Genomic DNA, 22,130 nt, shown 5'->3' with positions numbered 1-22,130 from the left:
TTCTCTGCTCCTTGCTCACAGAGAAATCATTTGCCTGAACTTCCTAGGTTAATAAGATATTCTCCCCATTCAGTCAGGGCAAAGGGATCCCTGGACCCAGGGATGTTCTATTACACACCATCATTTTCATGCATGGATACATAGAGGGTACACCCAGATTTTGATTTCCAACCATTACCCCAGTTGTCCAACAGTATACTTAACGGTATCCGGGGGAATGAGTAAGCTTGATGTTGAATGCAAACCAGCTTATTGAAAGAATAGGATCACTTCATATTACATTACAAAGCAATAAAATAAAAAAGAAGTCCACAGGAAGATATTTAATGTATATTCATTGTGTTTATCTCATATGGGGTTGTATAATTACTGAGGTAAGTGGAATACAGCATGACAGAAGTTTTAAGCCTAGGATTTCCAGCAGAATTATGTAGACTATGAAATATATCTGTGTATAACTTGAATACATATTGTATTAAAATTAAGCTTCATGGGGCACCTGGGTGTCTCAGTGGATTAAAGCCTCTGCTTTCGGCTCAGGTCAGGATCCCAGGGTTCTGGGATCTAGCGCTGCATCGGGCTCTCTACTCAACAGGGAGCCTGCTTCTTCCTCTCTCTCTCTGCCTGCTTCTGTGCCTACTTGTGATCTCTGCCTGTCAAGTAAATAAATAAAATCTTTTAAAAAAAATTAAGCTTCAAAGAAGAGCAAAATCCACTTTCTGATTAAATAAGTCTATACATATAGACTTTTGAAAGGTGATATACATATTTTATAATGTAATTAAATGAACATTTTATTTAAATATTGAATAAATGCATGTTATGTACACATTTTTAAATCAGAATAATAAGCCTTATTTGGATTCAGAATGCATCATAAGATTAGATGTAGGCTCCTTATCAACTGGAATATACATAGGTCTTATTCAAAGGTGTATGCCTGAGGCAAGGAAAGCACCCAATATTTGTAGAATTAGATTAAATAATGTTCAAAGTGACATATCAATCCATTTAAACATGTTAAGTAGTTCAAAATCATCTAGTCAATATGTTTCTACCCTGTAATAACTCTTTTTTTAAAAGACTTTTTATTTATTTATTTGACAGACCGAGATCACAAGTAGGCAGAGAGGTAGGCAGAGAGAGAGGAAGGGAAGCAGGCTCCCCACTGAGCAGAGAGCCCAATGTGGGGCTTGATCCCAGGACCCTGGGATCATGACCTGAGCCGAAAGCAGAGGCTTTAACCCACTGAGCCACCCAGGTGCCCTCTAATAACTCTTTATGGAACTGTTGTGTTGACATGACATTATACAAGTCAGCAACTTTTCAACCACACTGATCACCTGAGACTACATTTGAAGTACTACATTTCTTATAAAAAAGTAGTACATTTATTATAATAAAGCTGACACTATGACTAAATGCTTGTGTATCCTAAAATTCATATGTTGGAGCCCTAAATCCCTCAATATGATATAATTTAGAGATTGAGTCTTTGAGAAGTAATTGCATTTGAATAAGTTCATGAAGGTGGATTCCTCATGATGACATCGGTATACCTATTAGTGGATGAGGGGCCAGAGACATTTAATTATGTGACTGGAAACCAGTTCCAATGGTTCCTGCCCAATTAAACCTGAAATTCTAAGAAGGCTCTCAAATCTGATCTTTGATCTTTTTTCACCTGCTTTCTCTCTTTCTTAGTCATCAAAAAAATAATAAAAAGTAGAAAAATCTAACATGTAGAGTTCTGTAGATTTTTTTATCTCATGATTGTCCTCAGAACCAATGCAAAGACAATTCCTGGACAGTAAGAATCAATAAGAACACAATTACCAGGCCATTTTTTTCTACTTCAAATATTAACTAAAAAGTACTTGAGAATTGGGATAAGAAATAAGAATTCAAGGACATAGCAGGTTTTAATCCTCGATTTTTTTTTTTCAGGTGAATTCAGGCCTTTATTTCAACAGTACAAACTCCATTTATTTGTGTGTAAAGTGCCAGTTTTATATACAAATCAGTAAGTAAACTTTAATATCTGCTTTGAAGCACCAAGGCTGAAGCCTCCGGAGGACCTCGGAGTAACTGACCCATCCTGCAGGGTCAGACTCACTCCAAGGCCCCAAACTTTGGGCCCCGACTGCCGCCGGGAGCCACGGTGCACTCACGGATGGCGGCCTGCCTGCAAACGCCGAACACGGCCACGGTCTTTCCTACCAATCCGAGTAGCTTCTGTCTAAGCTGCTTTCTAGGTGAGATGACTAGCATCACTAATCAACAGGCTTGCCTATGAGGTAGCTACACAGTTTTAACAACACTATTGATGAACATTATGGATAATTCATGGTGTAGCCGGTTTGATACACTTCAAGTGGCTGATTTTTTTTTTTTTTAATGAGAAAGGGGGGTGGGGTGTCAGCAAAATAAGAGCACATCTTCATTCACTTAGAAGTCAGCATCCAAGGTAAAAGAATTCTCTGTTGGACTGGACATCACTCCCATCCTCTGATACTCGCCTACTCTTGTCAAAGAAGTTAGTCTTCCCTTCCAGTGAAATATTCTCCATAAAGTCAAATGGATTTTCTACTCGGAAAACCTTGCCAAAACCCAGCTCCAGCATAAGCCGGTCTGCCACGAACTCAATGTACTGCTTCAATAACGTGCAGTTCATCCCAATGAGCTCACAGGCAGGGCCTCCGTGAGGAACTCCTGCTTTATCCGAATGGCATTGATGATTATTTCTCTCACTCTCTACTCGGAAGTTTTATGGACCAGGTGTCTGAACATCAGGCAGGCAAAGTCACAGTGTAAACCCTCATCTCTGCTGATAAGTTCATTGGAAAACGTGAGGCCAGGCATCAGGCCGTGTTTCTTGAGCCAGAATATTGACGCAAAAGAACCCGTGAAGAAGATTCCTTCCATGGTGGCGAAGGCCACAACCCATTCTCCATAGGTTGCCTCTTTGTCCCCAATCCAACGCAAGGCCCAATCTGCTTCTTCTTTACACCAGGCATTGTCTTGATGGCGTTGAAGAGAAATTTCCTTTCTTTGGAATCTTTAATGTAAGTGTCAATGAGGAGAATGTACATCTCGGAATGGATGTTTTCCATGGCAGTTTGGAAGCCACAGAAACAGCGGGATTCTGTGATCTGAACTTCTTGGCTAAAGCGCTCCACCAAGTTTTCACTGACTATGCCATCACTGGCGGCAAAGAAAGCCAGAACATGGGATATAAAGTATCTCTCCTCAGGCTTCAGGGAGTCCCAGTGCTCAGTGTCCTTGGAGAGATCCACCTCTTCGGCGGTCCAAAAGGAAGCCGCAGCTTTCTTACACATCTGCCAAATATCATGGTCCTCAATAGGGAAGATGACAAAGCGACGAGGGTTTTCTGGCAGCAGTGGCTTGTCCTCCATGCTGGGGCCAAGTACCTCAGTTTTCGGCTCTGTGGGCTCCTGGAAGATCCTCCTGGCTGTCTTGCTGGCCAGAACGCGGGTCCCGCTAAGACTCGGGGGCATGTTCTCCTTGTCCGCCAGGCTGAGCCCCTTGAGGGGCGAGAGCTGGAGCTGCTGCTGCTGCTGCTGCTGGGGGTCCACGATGGTGGCGATGAGCGGGACAGGGACAGAGAGCATGGCGGTCGCGAGGCGGGACGGCAGGTGAGGCGGCGCGCGGGTCCTGGGCTAATCCTCGATTTTTAATCCATATGAGGAAATGAACCTTAAATATATGAAACAACTAGACAAAAGTCTCTAGTTCTCTGATAGAGTGTTAAGTGGTAGAGTGTTAGACATCCTGTAACTATTCAGAAGAGGAAAAGAGAAACGTCTCTTAAGGCTGTGTTGGTATTAAGTACCACATGAAAGACTACATTTCTGTCCAAACAGGACAAAGCATGAGAAACACAAAAACCCCATTCCATATATCAAATGACTTGTCAGTTAAAGTCAAGCCCTCACAATCACATAAACACTGATTTCTGTATTTCAATTAATTTCTTTTAGACAATAAAAATATGAAGAAAAGAGATGATGTTCAATGTATTCCTTTTCCTCAATGTTCTCTCTGCTGTGTTCCATGAGATAGCTTGCAAAACGTAGCAGGAACGAGGCTGCTGTTGTGCTTAGTAGCTCTAACAGTCTCCTTTTTAAAGTTTTGTATGTCCCTATTCTTTAGGGTGCTTATATTAAGAGAAATAATACAATCAATATTCCCATCTTATTATTTTTTTTCCTAGAACAATGGGTTTTCTATGAAACTTCATTTATTTAAACTCATATTAGACAGGTATACCAAAGTATACAGATTTCTGAATCTAGGGGAAGAATACTATCTTCCTTCTACTGTCCATGAAAATACCACTCTAAAAACTTTTGAATACACTAGTAACAACAACTAACACATGTTGAAGGCTGTACCAGGAACAGGTACCAGGAACTCCTCTAGTTACTTTCCCATAATTACTTCATTTAACAACCGAAACAACCCCATAAATTAAAGGTTAATCCTGCTCAATGCCAAAGGCCTAGGAAGCAATGGATCCTGGACACAATCCTAGGAGTATGGTTCTAGAGCCCATACTCTTAAACTACTTTACCCCCATTATCTTGACAGCATCATTATACTAAGCTGCTCATCCAAAACTGCATAGGGACTGAATTCTTTTTGTCCTGGGACTTCACATGTCTTTTTTCTAACCTGGTATCTATCCAGCTTTCCATTAACATATATACCCAATCAAAATTGAGTTTATAGACTTCATGGGGGGGGTAGTTCAATGTTTTTAAGTAAGCTTTGGAAAAAAAAAAAAAGTGCCAGGAGGAAATCACACAGCTAAGATCTGCACAACATTTATAACATTTAAGCAGATAAGAATTAGGAACTGTAAGACTTTAAAATTCACACTGGCAGGAAGCCTCAATCAGTGATGATAAAAAAAAAATGATGCAAATTTAAATGGATTAAATAGAAAGAAAAGAAAACTCATGGGGGGGGGAATCTTTAATCAAGCCAAAGTGCTGAAGACAATAGAGGTTGATGATATAGAAATGGTTAATATTTTTATATCTACTGAGATCAGCCCTATTCAGGTGATTTTTTTTTCTCCAGTTTCTCTAGTTCTTGATAACTGAACTCTGGTAAGCCTATCATAGTCTGGTAGGACTGAGATGAACTCCACATAAAGAATGAATTTTTTGGGCGCCTGGGTGGCTCAGTGGTTTAGGCCGCTGCCTTCGGCTCAGGTCATGATCTCAGGGTGCTGGGATCCAGTCCCGCATCGGGCTCTCTGCTCGGCAGGGAGCCTGCTTCCCTCTCACTCTCTCTGCCTGCCTCTCTGCCTACTTGTGATCTCTGTCTGTCAAATAAATAAATAAAATCTTTAAAAAAAAAACAGTAACAGATTAAGGTGAAAGGGCATACCTATGGCATGCAGACACCAAGAAGACTAAACTGTTTAAAAAGCAAAAGACAATGAAAGTTAAGATTAACAAAGCACAAAGCACTAGGAAAATTAAAATGCAAAGATGGAGACCCCATCAGCTGGGAGGGAATATGATGCCCTCAATGAGTCTGCACGTGAGGATGTTGACTGCAGAAAGTCCCTGGTGAAAAGGAAAAGGAGACTGAGATTTGGCTGCAATGTGGGCAACAAAGAGTAAGGGTATGAAAGTACAAAAGGTAGAAAAGATGGACTTCAATGCATGTAAAAAAGGGGGGTCAATGTGATGTAATAAGCATTATCTTAGAGAAGCAGCACCCTGACAGTAAATGGATTACTGCCATGAGGCTGAAGTGCCAGAGACAACATAGTGGGGGGTGGGGGGGGTGTCAGGAAACAAGCTCCGGCTGGGTTCTTGATGATATTCTGTTCCACTCAGCCACTTTCTAGGAAAAAATATTTTCTAATTCTCCATTGTCATTAACGAAAAGCCAAAGTTTAGAGACTGTCTTTTTGAAACTCAGTTTTTACCATGATCTAGTTAGTTTTACCAAGAGTTTTAGTTTCCTCAAATCTCCTCTGACTCAAACATTCACGCTATTTTGATATACACACGTAGCTATAAACATATGGGTAAATTAGACTATGACATTAAAGGAAGATTATTGCCATCATATTTTACATTTTCCAGGTACGATCTCAAGTGACTATGCTGCTTTAATAACCTTCTTCATTTGTAGCCTTGGGTTACTCCTTCATTTTGTCGGATTAAAATGTGGTGTCAGTACTTAGGCTTCATTTCAAATCAAGTCAATGTTTATTTCACATTCAATTGGTTAGTCTTTTTACCTTGAGTTTACTACATAGAGCATATCAACAATCACAGTAATGCGCTATACTAAATTCCAATTCAAAAGCATTTAAAATTTAATAGGCTATTAAATTGTTACAACTTAGATTTAAAGGAGTGTGCAACTGGAAGAATTTCTGGATGTTTTTCTGATAATACAATGGCTTATGACTACAATTTATTTATAGCTTACTCCATGCCAGGCCTAGTGGTATACATCCTATGTTTGTTACATCACTTAATACTTCAAACAACTCTGTGATATGCTACATATTTTTCTTCATATTTTATAGGTAAATATACTCAGTTATTATTGTTCAGAAAGTTGTATGTACAGGCAACATTCTGAGCACTTTGAGTGTTCTGTGACGTTAGCGTCACAAAACAAACAGACAAACAAAAAACAGAGGTAGGTTATGTTTTCCTCTTGTTTCACTGAGATGAATACAATTTAAGTAAGTAGAACAGTTATTAAGCAGCAGGTCCAAGCTCTCAGAATTTTCTTTTTTTAGCTCAGAGAACTTAAGTAACTTTCTGAATATGCCACAGAGCTTAGACTTAGATAGATGTACACTGACTTAGAGGCTCTGGTCTCAATCACTATGGCAATTGTCACTTCATCTGACTCTTGTCTCTACGCAGACAATTTTCAGACCATTCAGAACAGGGTGAAAACTCCATTAATTTATACAAGAGATGTTATAACTTCCTATAACTATTATTTGACTGTATCAAAACAATTTTAGCTGGAGTTTATACACATAAATACACACACAGACACACACACACAATAATAATTTTTGTCATTAGGATTTAATATCCTGAAGGCATTTTCTTTCATATTAGAGATTCTCTGACCTTTCTCTGTCTCCCTATGACAACTGTGACTTTAGCTTAAGGTTCTAAAACAAGGTTATGTTAGAAGAGCTGAAGACAAGAGCAAATTTTTTTACAACCCTCTCAAAACAACACTACAAAAGAACTTCTATAAGAAATGACACACTTGTAACTTGTTACTCCACAATGATTCTGCAAGTATTTACAAAGTATCTATTAAATGGTATTTTGAATACCATGGATATAAATACAGTCTCTTAAGAAAACCAATATTGAGATGGGAAAAGAAAGGTATAATGGAATATACACATGCAACTACTTATAATTCAGTCTACACATGTACAATAGCAAACTGGTTAAGAAGGAAGATTCTGAAAGTGAATTCTTAAGCTTGAACGATAACTCAGGCCACCTCACTAGCTGGGTAAGACTGAGAAGCATACATAAACTCTGTACTTGAGGTTGTTCATCCATGAACTGAGGGGTAAGAATATTTACTGTATTAGGTGGTTTCGAGAATTAGCCAAGATAATGCCAGTGTCTGACAATAACCACCTAATGTATCCTACATATTATCACAGGATGTGCTAAATTGTATGACTAAAGTCCTATGGAAATCCAGAATAAAGTTCCAGGGAAGACAGTTGGACAGTTAGGGAATTTTTTGCAGAGTTCTACATTAGTCCTGTGTCTTGATTTGGTTGTCTGCAAATGAAAGCAGAAATACACTCTAGGGAGAGAGAACCACCTAACCAAGGGCATGAGTGGAAACATGTGGTCTACTGGTGAAGTGGCCATGCTCTAATAAGGTAGAACATAGGGTTTGGGGTTTAAAAGGTAAGGCTGAGAAAGAAAATGAAAGAAGTAGTAGTAAGAGACAGATTATAAAGACAAAAGAAACTAAAAGAAAGAAGCTATCAGTGTCTACCAGCAGGAATCCTCTACTGTCAACTGCATTAGTAGACGCTAAATGATACAAGGGGAAAGGCCAAATAAGGGCCCAGATAATGAAGCAATTTACATATCTCCTAATATTCAACATAAAAGCATACTGTGCACTTCAAAAAAATAATATAATGGCTTCAATGAATTCTGTGCCTCTGCATTAGCATGGGTAATCAATGGTGACTACAAAGTAACTCATATCATTAATTATAAATAGCCCATTTTGAAGAAGTAAGTTACAACTGTGCATTGCACTTAATTTAATCAAGCATGGTACACGTTACTAATTAAGTTGAGAGTAACTAACCCAAGTGTTCAATTTCAAAAGAAATAAGGACTGGAACAAATGATATATCAACCCAATGGTGACTGACTTTGTTTTATATTCAATCAAAATTATTATATCATAGTTAACTTCAACCATTTTCACCATAATTTTACAAAGCATTTCTTGAAGAAGTAGAGATTCTTCAAAAAGTTAAATATTTGCAAAAGTCCCACAGGCAATACCCTATAGCAACATTTCACACTTTTGTACTAAAATGAAGTCATGAAAATGAACTTTCCTAACACTAATATATAATATAGACTATGTATCCAGGTACTTAAATTTTATGAGCTTGAGAATATTGTACAGGTGAGCTCAGAAGATTTCAGCAAAGAAATCCTACCAGACACTTTCTCTAAACAGAAATCAATGGCAACACATGGATCATATGTAAATCAACTCAGTATCTTATGAAGCCAATCAACATTGTTTTCCTCCTATGGATTTTGCTCACATCATTAAATTCAATGAGTATTTTCTAGATTTCTCTTTCGGTCAGGTTCCACTATTGCTACAGAATGCAATGGTACTGAAGAGGACTATATTGAGCAGGTGAAAGCTAGATACATCCTTTTTTAAGAACAATGAAAAACTTTTTAGTAACCAAACTGCTAAGTGGATGAGTGAACTAGTGACTGATAAAGACTGACTTCAGAATCATGTCAGTTTTTCATTTCCCAAGTTGAGCTACTTGTCAATGTTTTGATTTGCTATCTTTGTAGCAGAGACATCCAAAACACTGTCTTCTGCAAATAACTGAATTTATTTTTCTGCAAGACACATTATGTGCCATATAGACCTTGGACAATTTCATGTTACTCATGTCCTTTACTACAGCTATTTATAAGGATGCTCCCAAAAAAGGCTGATCCTGAAGGAAATCCTAAAAGTAAAAATGAGAATGTGAATAATATAAACTTCCCTAATAATTGTGGTGAATACTTAAGCTGTACAGTTTTGGATTCCATGGGGATATTTCAATTCAGTAGATTTCTCTATAATACAATCTTCAGAGTGTTAACTGACATTCTCACCTGTGTTATGTTCTCAGACTGTAGCTAAAACATTTTCCCCCACAGGTGGTCAGTTGTATGCCAACTACTCATGTCTACCACTGTTAACAAGGTATGCTAATTTGGTCAAGGTATTCAAGATAAATACAGTATGCAGGATTTTTATGTGGGGAGGAAACCACTGGTGTGATGGAGGGCAGAAGAGAGTCTTTCACACTGGGGAGCACACAGAGAGGATGAATCCCAGTGATACTTGCCTGTGAAAACAGGAGGGGCCAAATTGTGGGTTCCTGGGGAGCTCAGAGGACATTACTAAGCAGAGTCCCTGCCCTTAAAGACATAGTAGGACAAATAACCTATGCAGATACAGCCTATAAGCAGCAGTTTGAAAAATGCTGGGGGTTGGGGCAGGGGCAGGGAGAAGGCAGCAGATGGGAGGGAGAGGGATTTGCTCATCTTAGAGCATGGCCCAGAGGAAGAAGGATCACAGAGAGAGCCCTTCAGGAGCAAAGGAGCTGGCAGTTGCCATTTTCCCCACCCTCATCATAAATAACCACCAACTCCAGGAATTAGCCACAAAACTCATTATCTAACTGACTTGCACCAAGCCTGCCCCCCTCCCCACCAAGGCTTTTACAGTCATGTTCCCCTTAGTCCTGGTGCTGCAGATCCCACCCTCAGGAGAGCAATTCAAACCCTGCCAACATATGTCCTGACCCTTGTGTTTTGTGGGACTTAACTTTTAGGGGTGCTAGGTCTCCTTTAGCAAGCAGAGCACCACACAACTTGTTAAAATGCACCCCACCACCCCTGCTGAGGACCAGACATTGCCCATGAGAGGCAAAGAGAGCCTCTTCAGACAACTGGAAAGGAAAAATAGACCAAGACTCAACAGGAGAGCAGACATAAGACATAGGAGATGCTCTCTGAAGTGCCGGGCCCTGGAGAACAGGCTACACTGCTCTGCAGGGCATTACAGGACTCCTTCTTCATTCATTATTCATCATTAATTCATCATTAAGGACAAGAGAAATAGCTGAATTCCCTAAAAAACAAAACAAAACAAAACAGAAACAGAAACAGAAAGTCAGACAGGAGGAGAAGACAGAGAAATAGCTCCCAAATGAAGGAACGGAGTCAAACTATGGCAAGGGGCCAAAGCAAAACAGTTATAAGTAATATGCCCGGTAGAGAATTTAACATAATGGTCATAGCCCACCTATACGCTGCCTTCAAGAGGCTAATTTCAGAAAAATGATCATGAAGATACTCACTGAACTTGAGAAAAGAGTAGAAGACATCAATGAGCCCTTAACATAAAGATAAAAAAGAACCAATCAGAGATCAAGAACACAAAAAATGCAATACAATTCACAGAATAAACAGCAGACTATATGAAGCAGAGGAATGAACACATGACCTGGAAGACAGAAAAATGACGAGTAATCAAGCTGAGCAAAGAAAAGGAAAGAAACTTAAGCAAATTGTGAATAGTCTTAGGGGACTCAGTGATTCCATCAAGTATAATAACACTCGCATTATAGGTGTCCCAGAAGAAGGGAGAAAAGGGGGCAGGCAATGTTTTTGAAGAAATAGTAGGTAAAAATTTTCCTAATCTGGGGAAGGAAACAGAGATACAGATCCAGGACGTATTAAAAATCCCCCTAAAAATCTAACCCAAGGGGGTCCACACCAAGAGACACAGGAATTAAAATGGCAAAAGGTAGCAATAAATAACAACAACAACAATAATGTAAAAGCTGTAAGAGAAAAGAAGGCTGTTATATATAAGAAAAACCCCATAAGGCCATCAGTCAATTTTTCATCAGAAATTTTGCAGGCCAAAATAGAATGGCATGATATATTCAAAGTGCCAAAAGGGAAATATCTTCAGCCAAGAATACTCTATCCAGCAAGACTATCATTCAAAATTGAAGGAAAGGTAAAGAGATTCTCAGACAGATAAAACTAAAAACTTCATGACTATTAAGAAATCCCTATAAGACATATTAAAGAGGATTCTTTGAATGGAAAGGAAAGACCATAAACGAGAGCATAAAACAAAACAAAACAAAACAAAAACAAAATAAGTGAAAATAAGTATTTCTGTAAAAACCAGTCAAGGGATTCATAAAATAAAAGATGCAAAACATGGCACCACACATCTAAAATGTGGACTTGGGGGGAGAGGAACTAAAAAATAGGTTTCAACTTCAGCAACGATATAGCAAGTTAATATAGACTGTTATATGCAGAAGATGTTATATATAAACCTAATGGTAACCACAAATCAAAAACTAACAAGAAATATGCAAAGAAAAAAGAGAAAGGAAGGAATCCAAGCACATCACCTACAGCCAAGAAATCATAAAAGAGAGACCAAAGGATGAAAGGAGCAGAGAAAATCTATAGAAACAAACACAAAATAAGTAACAAAATGGCAATAAATACATACCTATCAATAATTACTTCACATGTAAATGCACTAAACACTCCAATTAAAATATACCAGGTGACAGAGTGGATTTAAAAAACAACAACAACAACACAACACCCACCTATATGCTGCCTCCAAGAGACTAATTTCAGGGAAAAACAAAAAACAAACAAACAAACAAACAAAACCAACCTTGCAGATTGAAAATGAGGAGATGGAAAAACATTTATCATGCAAATGGGTGTCAAAAGAAGAGCAGAGTAGCAATACTTATATCAGACAAAGCAGACTTTAAAACAAAGACTGTAACAAGTTTCAAAGAAGAACACTATATAATAATAAAGAGGACAGTCCAACAAGAGGATATAGCAATGGGAAATATTTGTGTGCACACCATGGGGGAGCAAAATATATAAGGCTGCTAATACAAGGCATAAAGGAAATAATTGATAATAATAATAGAAGGGGATTCTAACACCCTACTTACATTTATGGACAGATAATCCAAACATAAAATCAACAAGGAAACAGTGGCCTTGAATGACACACTGGACCACATGGATTTAACAGACATATTTAGAACATTCCATCCTAAAACAGTAGCTTTTCAAATGCATACAGAACATTCTCCAGAATAGACTACACATTAGGTCAAAAAACAAGTCTCAACAATTTAGAAAAACCTGTCATATCATGTATCTTCTCTGGTCACAATGATATGAAACTAAAAATCAACCACAAGAAAAAAATCTGGAAATAACACAAATACACAGGGGTTAAATACCATGCTCCTAACAATGAATGGGTCAACCAAGAAATCAAGGAAAAATAAAAAGTTACATGGCAATGAATGAAAATGAAAACAGAATAGTTGAAATTCTTTGGGATTCAATAAAAGTGGTTCTAAGAGGGAGGTTTATAGCAATACAGGCCTACCTCAAGTAGCAAGAAAATTCTCAAACAACCTAATAACCTTACTCTAAGGGAACTACAAAAACAAAACAAAACAAACAAAAAAAAAAGCCAAATCCAGCAAAAGGACAGAAATAATAAAGAATTAGAGTGAAATAAATGATATAGAAATTAAATACAACAACCAATACAATGGAACGGATCAATAAAACAAGGAGCTGATTCTTTGAAAAAATAAAGTTATAAACCTCTAGCAAGACTCATTGAAAAAAAAAGAGGACTCAAACTCACTAATGAAAAAGGAGAAATAAAAACCAAGAACACAGGAGGAGTTAAGATGGCGGAGAAGTAGCAGCCTGAGACTACATCAGGTAACAGGAGATCAGCTCGATAGCTTATCTAAACATTGCAAACACCTACAAATCCAACGGGAGAGCAAAGAGAAGAAGAACAGCAACTCTAGAAACAGAAAATCAACCACTTTCTGAAAGGTAGGACTGGCGGAGAAGTGAATCTAAAACGACGGGAAGATAAGACCACGGGGGGAGGGGCCGGCTCCCGGCAAGCGGCAGAGGAACGGAGCACAAAATCAGGACTTTTAAAAGTCTGTTCCACTGAGGGACATTGCTCCAGAGGCTAAACCAGGGTGAAGCCCACGCGGGGCCAGTGTGGCCCCAGGCCCCCGCAGGGTCACAGAAGAATCGGGGGTGTCAGAGTGTCGCAGAGCTCGCAGGTATTAGAACGGAGAAGCCGGCTTCAGAGACAGAGCCAAGGACTGAACTCTCAGCTCGGGGTTACCTTGAACTGGTCACGGGCTGGGTGAGCTCGGAGCGTGGCTAGAGGCTGGGGATATGGGAGTGATTGGGTGCTGTCCTCTGGGGGCGCACTGAGGAGTGGGGCCCCAGGCTCTCGGCTCCTCCGGGCCGGAAACTGGGAGGCCGCCATTTTCATTCCCGTCCTCTGGAACTCTACGGAAAGCGTTCAGGGAACAGAAGCTCCCAAAAGCGAACCCGAGCCGATTACTTAGTCCGGCCGCCGGTAAGGGCGGTGCAATCCCGCCTCGGGCAAAGACACTTGAGAGTCACTACAACAGGCCCCTCCCCCAGAAGATCAACAAAATATCCAGCCAGGACGAAGTTCATCTATCAAGGAGAAAGCAGATTCAATTCCTAAGACAGCAGAGCAATCCCAGAGGAGGAGAAAGCAAAGCACGGAACTCATGGCTTTCTCCCCATGATTCTTTAGTCTTGCGGCTACTTCAATTTTTTTTTCTTTTTCCAATTTTTTTTTCTTTTTTCAATTTTTTTTCTTTTTTCTTTTTTCTTCTTCTGCTAAATTTTTTAAAACTTTTACCCTTTTCTTTTTTAACGTTTTTTGACTAGTTTATCTAAATATATATATTTTTTCTTTCTTTTTTATAATTTTTTCTTTATTTGTTTTATTTTAATTTTTTTTCTTTTTCTGAACCTCTTTTTATCCCCTTCCTCCCCCCCACAATTTGGGGTCTCTTCTCATTTGGTTACAGCACACTTTTCTGGGGTCTTTGCCACCCTTTTGGTATTTTATTTGCTCCTTCATATCCTCTTATCTGGACAAAATGACAAGGCGGAAAAAATCACCACAAACAAAAGAACAAGAGGCACTACCGAAGGCTAGGGACCTAATCAACACAGACATTGGTAATATGTCAGATCAAGAGTTCAGAATGACGATTCTGAACATTCTGGCCGGGCTCGAAAAAGGCATGGAAGATATTAGAGAAACCCTCTCTGGAGATATTAAAGCCCTTTCTGGAGAAATTAAAGAACTAAAATCTAACCAAGTTGAAATCAAAAAAGCTATTAATGAGGTGCAATCAAAAATGGAGGCTCTCACTGCTAGGATAAATGAGGCAGAAGAAAGAATTAGTGATATCGAAGACCAAATGACAGAGAATAAAGAAGCCGAGCAAAAGAGGGACAAACAGCTACTGGACCATGAGGGGAGAATTCGAGAGATAAGTGACACCATAAGACGAAACCACATTAGAATAATTGGGATTCCAGAAGAAGAAGAAACAGAGAGGGGAGCAGAAGGTCTATTGGAGAGAATCATTGGAGAGAATTTCCGTAATATGGCAAAGGGAACAAGCATTAAAATCCAGGAGATGCAGAGAACCCCCCTCAAAGTCAACAAGAATAGGTCCACACCCCGTCACCTAATAGTAAAATTTACAAGTCTTAGTGACAAAGAGAAAATCCTGAAAGCAGCCCGAGAAAAGAAGGCTGTAACATACAATGGTAAAAATATTAGATTGGCGGCAGACTTATCCACAGAGAGCTGGCAGGCCAGAAAGAGCTGGCATGATATATTCAGAGCACTCAACGAGAAAAACATGCAGCCAAGAATAACTCTATCCAGCTAGGCTATCATTGAAAATAGAAGGAGAGATCAAAAGCTTCCAGGACAAACAAAAACTGAAAGAATTTGCAAACACCAAACCAGCTCTACAGGAAATATTGAAAGGGGTCCTCTAAGCAAAGAGAGAGCCTAAAAGTAGTAGATCAGAAACGAACAGAGACAATATACAGTTATAGTCACCTAAACAGGCCCATAACCAGTAAGGAGATTGAAACAGTCATCAAAAATCTCCAAACAAACAAAAGCCCAGGGCCAGACGGCTTCCCAGGGGAATTCTACCAAACATTTAAAGAAAAACTAATTCCTATTCTCCTGAAACTGTTCCAAAAAATAGAAATGGAAGGAAAACTTCCAAACTCATTTTATGAGGCCAGCATCACCTTGATCCCAAAACCAGACAAGGATCCCACCAAAAAAGAGAACTACAGACCAATATCCTTGATGAACACAGATGCAAAAATTCTCGCCAAAATACTAGCCAATAGGATTCCACAGTACATTAAAAGGATTATTCACCACGATCAAGTGGGATTTATTCCAGGGCTGCAGGGTTGGTTCAACATCCGCAAATCAATCAATGTGATAGAACACATTAATAAAAGAAAGAACAGGAACCATATGATACTCTCAATAGATGCTGAAAAAGCATTTGACAAAGTACAGCATCCCTTCCTGATCAAAACTCTTCAAAATGTGGGGATAGAGGGCACATACCTCAATATTATCAAAGCCATCTATGAAAAACCCACCGCAAATATCATTCTCAATGGAGAAAAACTGAAAGCTTTTCCGTTAAGGTCAGGAACACGGCAGGGATGTCCATTATCGCCACTGCTATTCAACATAGTATTAGAAGTCCTAGCCTCAGCAATCAGACAACAAAAAGAAATTAAAGGCATCCAAATTGGTAAAGAAGAAGTCAAACTATCACTCTTCGCAGATGATATGATACTATATGTGGAAAACCCAAAAGACTCCACTCCAAAACTGCTAGAACTTGTACAGGAATTCAGTAAAGTGTCAGGATATAAAATCAATGCACAGAAATCAGTTGCATTTCTGTACACCAACAAGAAGACTGAAGAAAGAGAAATTAAGGAGTCAATCCCATTTACAATTGTACCCAAAACTATAAGATACCTAGGAATAAACCTAACCAAAGAGACTAAGAATCTATACACAGAAAATTATAAAGTACTCATGAAAGAAATTGAGGAAGACACAAAGAAATGGAAAAATGTTCCATGCTCCTGGATTGGAAGAATAAATATTGTGAAAATGTCTATGCTACCTAAAGCAATCTACACATTTAACGCAATCCCTATCAAAATACCATCCATTTTTTTCAAAGAAATGGAACAAATAATCCTAAAATTTATATGGAACCAGAAAAGACCTCGAATAGCCAAAGGAATATTGAAGAACAAAGCCAAAGTGGGTGGCATCACAATTCCGGACTTCAAGCTCTATTACAAAGCTGTCATCATCAAGACAGCATGGTACTGGAACAAAAACAGACACATAGATCAGTGGAACAGAATAGAGAGCCCAGAAATCGACCCTCAACTCTATGGTCAACTAATCTTCGACAAAGCAGGAAAGAATGTCCAATGGAAAAAAGACAGCCTCTTCAATAAATGGTGCTGGGAAAATTGGACAGCCACATGCAGAAAAATGAAATTGGACCACTTCCTTACACCACACACGAAAATAGATTCCAAATGGATGAAGGACCTCAATGTGAGAAAGGAATCCATCAGAATCCTTGAGGAGAATGCAGGCAGCAACCTCTTCGACCTCAGCCGTAGCAACATCTTCCTAGGAACAATGGCAAAGGCAAGGGAAGCAAGGGCAAAAATGAACTATTGGGATTTCATCAAGATCAAAAGCTTTTGCACAGCAAAGGAAACAGTTAACAAAACCAAAAGACAACTGACAGAATGGGAGAAGATATTTGCAAACGACATATCAGATAAAGGGCTAGTATCCAAAATCTATAAGGAACGTAGCAAACTCAACACCCAAAGAACCAACAATCCAATCAAGAAATGGGCAGAGGACATGAACAGACATTTCTGCAAAGAAGACATCCAGATGGCCAACAGACACATGAAAAAGTGCTCCACGTCACTCGGCGTCAGGGAAATACAAATCAAAACCACAATGAGATATCACCTCACACCAGTCAGAATGGCTAAAATTAACAAGTCAGGAAATGACAGATGCTGGAGAGGATGTGGAGAAAGGGGAACCCTCCTCCACTGTTGGTGGGAATGCAAGCTGGTGCAACCACTCTGGAAAACAACATGGAGGTTCCTCAAAATGTTGAAAATAGAACTACCCTATGACCCAGCAATTGCACTACTGGGTATTTACCCTAAAGATACAAACATAGTGATCCGAAGGGGCACGTGTACCCGAATGTTTATAGCAGCAATGTCTATAATAGCCAAACTATGGAAAGAACCTAGATGTCCATCAACAGATGAATGGATAAAGAAGATGTGGTATATATACACAATGGAATACTATGCAGCCATCAAAAGAAATGAAATCTTGCCATTTGCGACGACGTGGATGGAACTAGAGCGTATCATGCTTAGTTAAATAAGTCAATCGGAGAAAGACAACTATCATATGATCTCCCTGATATGAGGACATGGAGAAGCAACATGGGGGGGTAGGGGGATAGGAGAAGAATAAATGAAACAAGATGGGATTGGGAGGGAGACAAACCATAAATGACTCTTAATCTCACAAAACAAACTGGGGGTTGCTGGGGGGAGGTGGGATTGGGAGAGGGGGAGCGGGCTATGGACATTGGGGAGGGGAGGCAAACCATAAGAGACTATGGACTGTGAAAAACAACCTGAGGGTTTTGAAGGGTCAGGGGTGGGAGGTTGGGGCAACCTGAGGGTTTTGAAGGGTCAGGGGTGGGAGGTTGGGGGAACAGGTGGTGGGTAATGGGGAGGGCACGTTTTGCATGGAGCACTGGGTGTTGTGCAAAAAGAATGAATACTGTTACGCTGAAAAAATAAATAAAATGGGAAAAAAAACCAAGAACACAGATATTATAAATATTAAATTATGAAAACCTTAATGATAACAAATTGGATACCTTAGAATGGATAAATTCTTAGAAACACATAACTAACCAAAATGAAAGCAGGAAGAAATGAAGAAACAGAAAATATGAACAGACCAATTACCAGCAATAAAACTGAATCAGTAATCCACAAATTTCCAAAAAACAAAAGTCCAGGACCAGATGGCTTCACAAGAAAATTCTACCAAACATTTAGAGAGGCTAACACTCCTTCTTCTCAAACCATTCCAAAAAATACAAAAGGAAGGAAAACTTTCAAATTCTTTCTCTGAGGCCAGGACCAGATACCAGAACCAGATAAAGGCATGACAAAAAAGAAACAAACAAAACAACAAAAAACTACATTACTATGATGCACAAATCCTCAGCAAAAATATAGCAAACTGAACCCAACAATACATTAAAAAATACACCACAATCAAGTGGGATTTATTCCTGGAATGCAAAGGTGGTTCAACATTTGAAAAACAACCAATATAGTACATCACATCAATGAGAGAAAGGACAGAAACCATATAATCATTTCAACAGATGCAGAAAAAGCACTTGACAAAGCACAACGTTCATTCATGATAAAAATCTTTTGCAAAGTAAGACTAGACAGAACACATCTCAAAATAATAAAGGCCTTACATTAAAAACTCACAGCCAGCATCATACTCAAAACTGAGAGCTTTTCTGTTAAGGCCAAGAACAAGAAAATGATGTCCACTCTCACCACTTTTATTTAATACAGTACTAGATATCTCAGACATAGCAATTAGACAACATAAAGAAATAAAAGGCATCCAAATTGGTAAGGAAGAAGTAAAACTCTTGGTATTTGCAGATGTAGTGTGATAATCTATATGTAGAAAACCCTAAGGACACCACCCAAAACTGCTATAACTGATAAATGAATCCAGTAAAGTTGCAGGATATAAAAACCCATGTACAGAAAACTGTTGCATTCCTATACAATGATAACGAAGCAGCAGAAAATAAATTAAGAAAATGGTCCCATTTACAACTGCACCAAAAACAATAAAATATCTAGGAATTAAACATAACCAAGAGGTGAAAGATATATACTCTGAAAATTATCAAGCACTGGCAAAAGAAATCCAAGCAACACAAAGAAATTGAAAGGCATTCCACGCTCATGGGTTGGAAGAATGTATACCATTAAAATGTATATACTAGTCCAAGAAATTTACAGATTTAATGCAATCTCTATCAAAATACCAACAGCATTTTTCACAGAAATGGGACAAATTCAAACAGCAAAGCTGTCTTGAAAAAGAGAAAATAAAAGTGGAGGAATCACAATTTCAGATTTAAAGTTATAAAGCAGTAGAAATTAATCCAGTTTGGTACTGGCATGAAAATAGACACACAGATAATGGATTAGAATAGAAAAGCCAGAAACAAAGCAATGATTATCTGGACAGTTAATCTTTGGCAAAGGAAGATGAATATGTAATGGAAAAAAAGACAGTCTCTTCAAACAATGGTATTGGGAAAACTGTACATCTACATGCAAATGAATGAAATGGGACCATTTTCTTTTACCATATAGAAAAATAAACTCCAAATGGATTAAAGACCTAAATATAAGACATGAAACCATGAAAATCCTAGAGAAGAGCAAAGAGCTGCTATAGCAACTTCTTACTGGATATATCTCTGGAGGCAAGGGGAAAAAAAAGGCAAAAATACACTATTGGGGTCTCATCAAAATACAAAGCATTTGCATAACAAAGGAAATGATCAAATAAAAATAAAGGGCCACCAATTGAAAGGGAGAAGATATTTGCAAATGACATATCTGATAAAGGGTTCTTATCAAAACTACGTAAAGAACCCATACAACTCATTACCCCCAAAAACAAATATTACCAAAAAAATAGAAGACATGAACAGACATTTCTCCAAAGAAGACATCCAAATGGCCAGCAGACATATGAAATGATGCTAAATATCACTTATCAGGTACATGCAAATCAAAACTACAACGAGCTATCACCTCACACCTGTCAAAAGGGCTAAAATCAAAACCACAAGAAACAAGTGTTGGCAAGGATGTCGAGAAAAAGGAACTCTTGGGCACTGTTGGTGAGAATGTGAACTGTTGCAGCAACTGTATGAAACAGTAGGGCAGTTCCCCCCAAAAATCAAACAGAAATACCCTACAATCTAGTAATTGTACGATTTGGTATTTACCCTCAAAATACAAAAGCACTAATTCAAAGGGATACATGCACCTCTATATTTATTCAGCATTATCTACAATAGTCAAATTATGGAAGCAGCCCAGTGTCCATCCACAGATGAATGAATAAAGATAAAGTGATGTTTACATATACAGCAGAATATTACTCCTCCATTAAAAAGAATGAAATCTTGCCCTTTGCAATGACATGGATAGAGTTAGAGGGTATAATGCTAAGTGAAATAATTCAGTCAGAGAAAGACAAATCCCATGCAATCTCACTCATACGTGAAATTTAAGAAATAAAAAAGGCACAAAGGAAAAAAAAAGAGAGAGAGACAGAGAGAGAGAGAAATAGAGACAAACCAGGAGACGGAATATGAAGAACAAACTGACGTTTATCAGAGGAAAGGTGAGTGGCAGTATGGGTTAAAAAGGATATGGAGATTAAAGAATGTACTTATTTCAATGAAAATAAAATAAAACAGGGGCACCTGGTTGGCTGAGATGGTTAAGCATCTGCTTCAGCTTAGGTCATGATCCCAGAGTCCTGAGATAGAGCCCTGTCTCAGGCTCCCTGCTCACCAAATAAAATCTTTAAAAAATAAAAAAAAAATAAAATAAAAAAATAAAGTAGTGCTTAGCACAAAGTTGTCTAGATATAGATATTGATATAGATATAGATATTGATATATAGATAGATAGATAGATTGCATGCATTTTTTTTAATTTAGTCCTCTTAACACCATATGAAGTATTACTAACTTAGGACTTAGGTGTACAGGTAAAGAAAGGAAGACCAGCAAAAGTCAGCTATGTGCCAAGGATAACAACCAGAAAACAGATGATCTGGGATTTGAGCCGAAGTCTGCATCTGCCAGATGCAAAAGGCTACCTGCCCCACTGCCTATTCTTCCAATCTGCCTAATCCCCCACCCAGTTCTGTGACAGTATGTATACTCTATATGTCATTTGATACAATGATTTTAAATTTGTCATTCAATGCATTTTTGTTAAATGCCAAATTCAAGGTTATTTCCTTATTTCATTCATTTCTCTTTAGCATAAATTATACTTCTCAATGTTCTTTAGTAAATCGACCACTGGAATTTTTATAGATTTTAAATTTAGTAATTGCATTTAAAAATCCCCATTGCCACATAAATATGAATTCCGACTGATGAGCATAAAATAGTTTACTGAACTGTAATCATAATATATTTTTTAAAAGCATTTTCCTGAGTTTGGTTTCACACAGTGAAGACAACACTGTCAGTTTTTTCATTACAAACTACACTATTTAGAGCCTTTCTAACTTAGAAAACACATGTGGAAAATTGACATGTAAGATCCTGGTGTGAGCCTCCTTTTACAAATTTTAAACTCTTTAAGCAAATATCATCCTAGCATTTACCCACTATGCACTGCTTTTTGATGGAAAAATGCCCTTTGGGTTTCTCAGCAAGACTAGCACATTTTTTAAGTGGAGAGATATTTTTCTTATCTATAAAGACAGGAGACGTTCCTTGTAAATCCTGCTACCTTCTCTTCCAGTAAGCTTTCTTCTTGACCCAAAAAGATTCTTACAGGACTCTAATACAATTACCTTGACTTCAGGTCTAGACATGTCAAGTTGTATGTGTTTGATCTCTGAGGCGTGGTGTCTATAAGGGG

The 22,130-nt window shown here is 38.4% G+C and overlaps 1 pseudogene; it reads right to left on the bottom strand.

Moving 5' to 3' along the window:
• Window positions 1–2,448: 2,448 nt before the first annotated feature.
• Window positions 2,449–10,325, bottom strand: LOC123938965 (annotated as a pseudogene).
• Between the last annotated feature and the right edge of the window lie 11,805 nt (window positions 10,326–22,130).

The sequence above is a fragment of the Meles meles genome, chromosome 3 (assembly GCF_922984935.1).
Source record: "Meles meles chromosome 3, mMelMel3.1 paternal haplotype, whole genome shotgun sequence".
Taxonomy (NCBI): Eukaryota; Metazoa; Chordata; class Mammalia; order Carnivora; family Mustelidae; genus Meles; species Meles meles.
This window is presented reverse-complemented; position numbering and strand designations above follow the sequence as displayed.